The 3396-nt window shown below is 39.7% G+C and overlaps 1 long non-coding RNA gene across 2 annotated transcripts in view; it reads right to left on the bottom strand.

Moving 5' to 3' along the window:
• LOC129392776 (uncharacterized) overlaps window positions 1-1980 on the bottom strand; it is a 13883-nt gene extending 11903 nt beyond the window's left edge. The window contains exons 1-2 of one of the 2 annotated variants that reach the window (XR_008619318.1): window positions 1262-1980; window positions 184-660 (exon numbers count right to left, since the gene is read on the bottom strand). This is a non-coding gene — a long non-coding RNA (uncharacterized lncRNA). The remainder of the gene's footprint in view (window positions 1-183; window positions 661-1261) is intronic. The other variant, XR_008619319.1, reaches the window with a different exon arrangement.
• Between the last annotated feature and the right edge of the window lie 1416 nt (window positions 1981-3396).

Below are 3396 nucleotides of genomic sequence, written 5' to 3'. Positions count from 1 at the left end.
AAAAAAAAAAAAAAAAAAAAAAAAAAAAAAAAAAAAAAAAAAAAAGAGGATCTATGAGGGTAGGCGATTCTTACCTAATTAGAAAGACAAAGGCAAACGACAGAGAAAACACAGAACTAAATATACAGCATCCCCTCAGTATTCCCCAGTAGGACATATTGCCCAGCAGTAGGTATTACCCACCTCTTTCTTGCCAGGGGTACCAGATTTGCTTGGTAGTGAGCAGCCAAGTGTTCTCCAGAGATTGGGCCTCTTTATGGTCTAGGGGTGACTCTTAATTGGTCTTTGGCCACCATGGTAAATCCGTTCCCCCTGCCAAGCGACCAGTACAGGAGTGGAATGTGACATGAAGGCGAGTCTTCTGCGGAGCCTCGGGAAAGGGACAGAGGAAGGAGCCCCTCTCTGCAGTCTTGAAGCACTGCTGTGTGGGAGCATCTTTGTGGCAATGCTGCAGCCATTTAGCAAGTCTGAAGGATGAGGGGCTGTAGCTACCATAGGGAAAGTGGGACCTATTGTCAAGTTTCTAAATTAATCAGCCTTTCAAGCACTCAACCCCCAAATTTCTTGTAATACGGGGTAACAAATTGTCTTTTTTGTTCAGGCCATTTTTGTTTGATTCTTTGTTGCTTACAGTCAAATCATCTTGATATTATACTTGCACTGAAAAATATAAAGCAAATAATTTAATGATGGGATTTAAAACATGTAGGTAGATAAGAAACTAACAAGAGCACATCTAGCTGCTTTAAACTGGTTCAAATCCATATGTTCAGAATAATCAAGTTTCACGATACTGCAGGAAAACCCTTTACTAAGTATTTCCTATATGTAAGGCATTTTCCTGAGCCCCAAAGTGAGGCTGTGACTGAGACAGTGAGTTAGGGACACAAAAGATATAAAATGCATAATCCTTAAATTCAAGGAGCTTATAATACAACTGAGGAGAAAATCAGTTGACAGTAAAAATTCTAAATTGTACATCCCTTTTAAAGAAGTGGTCCCATTAGTTCAAGGATGGTATCTGTTATCAACCAAGTAATGAATTGTACCATCATGCCATAATATATCAAATATCGGGATCCCTTATCACAGAAAAATCTCTAGATCCTGAAGTATATTAGAAAAAACTTTAATTTCATAAGATCAATCCTTCTTTTGAAATAGCAACTGACATCTGAATAGATCTACTTTATCCCTGAGCAAACTGAAAATTCATAGAGAAAGACATAATGTCCAATTTTTTTTACTTAAAGCGTCTTACCACTTATGAATAATCATGACAGACTTGGAGTTAGTGGAGTCTAGATTAGGGAGTCTTCGCTGCGTTTGCATTTGCGCATGATTTCTGATTTGATAGTTTATCTTTAAATTTATTGATGAAAATAAAGCTACCGTAGAGATGGTGAGGGCAAGTTGACCTGTTCACACTTGATGTAATACATTTGGGGATTTGGGAGCGCCCAAGGCAAGTAGGATTCTAAGTAGTGGTAAGTGTGCATTTTGCCTTCCTAGAGACCCAGAGGGAGATAAGAATGCTAAGCCCTGGCAGGAAGAAGCAACCCAGATATAAAATACGTCGGCTCTGAATGTGTCCACCAGAGCAGAAATTTATTAAAACCCCATTTTAGACCATAAAGCAAATGCATCAATTAATCAGCAGCTCTCACTAAGCTAAGTCAGGTTTGTTTTGTGTTTTGTTGCAGTAGTTTTTTTATGAAAATGTGAGTGGTTGAGCAACCCTGGCTTTAAAAGGAGTATCTCAAGGGCCAGCGCCATGACTGGCTGTAGTAGAGCGGGCTCCACTCGATGCAGAATGGCCAAGCCATCACCTTCCCTGTAAAAACATTTGAAAGGTTTTCACTATGGCTGTGTTGCATTTTCCTCTTCAGAAACCAGCAAGTACCAACTTGGCCTGTAAATAGAATCTCTTCCTTCATAGAAGATGGTCGTTTTGGCTGATTCCCAACTGGAAGAGTTTCACTAGATTGGAAAGGAGAGAAAGGCAAGAGGAGGATGAAAGAAGTTTTAAGGAACAAGAGGGTGTTTCAGCTTCTAAAACTTCTTCATCAGCCCAATTACCAGTTGATGTCTGTAAGGCTAGCTGCCCCCTGCTTTTCATGGAATCCTGCAGTCCTGAAGGATGGTATGACTGTACATTAATTTTCAAATGAGCACACTTCACTGTCAAGGTCATGAAAGACAGGAAGGATGGAGAACCGTCACATGTTGGACAAGACGGAGGAGATGTGATAACTAAAGACAATGTGGATATTGGATTGAATCCTAGAGCAGAAAAAGCATTTCTGCTTTTTCCAGGATTTCCTATCTATTTTCAGTAGATAGACAGGAAATCCAAGTGAAGTCTGTAGTTCAGTGAATAGCACTGTACACTGTGACGTTCTTAGTTTTGATGAATGAATCATGGTTATTTAAGATGTAACTGGTAGTGTGCAGTCTATAGGAAAACACTCTGTATCGCTTTACAGCACATTTTTATTTTTCCTGGACTTTAAAATTCACTAAATAAGGCTAAAATTAAAAGTAAAACATATTCAAGAAATTGTTTGCTGTGTGACAGAAACACAGTGTGTTTTTCTCCAGTGAAAATGATGGTTGCCTGTGGAATCTGATACCAGCTATTATGAAGAAATCCAGGGAACTCGCTTGATTCCTTGAAGGTAAGTATGATGTCCAGTGCTGGGCTATATGCTCCCTGTCTCTTCAGGGCATGAGGGGGAAGCTGAAGTGTGTCACTGGTGATGCTATTACTCATGACCCACTTCCTACATGGCAATCTATTAACCATCAGTGTTTTGAGCAAGAACTAGAGTTTGGGGAAGCCAAGAGGCAGGGCACGGAGGTTACACAGAAACCAGAGCTATGGGTCCTGGGTTCCTAGTCTCATGCATATAAGAACAGCTGTCCTTCAGCCTATACTTTGTGGATTGATTTCACTTGGGAAAACAGTTCTATTACATGAATTTGGCCATGGAGATGGGAGGAACGCTTTTTTTTTTTTTTCATAGCGAGGTATTTTATTTTAAATATAGCAGTGTGTACATGTCAATCCCAAACTCCCAATCTATCCCTCCCCCCCACCCTGGTAACCATAAGTTCAGGGAACACTCTTTTTAATTTTTAGCTTTCCTTATGGAAAATCTCAAATGTACACAAAAATAGAGAGACTAGTTCAGTGAATCCCCACGTACCCATCATCCAGCCTCAACAGTTAGCAACTCATGGCCATTCTTGTTTTCTTGTTTCATCTACACCATAGTCTCTCCCCCACCACCTGCTCTGCAAGATTATTTTGCATTAAATGTCAAGTATCACATCATTTTATCTGTCAACATTACTATATGTATCTCTAAAAGGTTTTTTGTAGAATCAAACATA

This window comes from Physeter macrocephalus, chromosome 14, assembly GCF_002837175.3.
Source record: "Physeter macrocephalus isolate SW-GA chromosome 14, ASM283717v5, whole genome shotgun sequence".
In the NCBI taxonomy this organism is placed as follows: Eukaryota; Metazoa; Chordata; class Mammalia; order Artiodactyla; family Physeteridae; genus Physeter; species Physeter macrocephalus.
The sequence above is the reverse complement of the archived record's forward strand: the minus strand, read 5'-3'. Positions and strand labels throughout refer to the sequence as shown.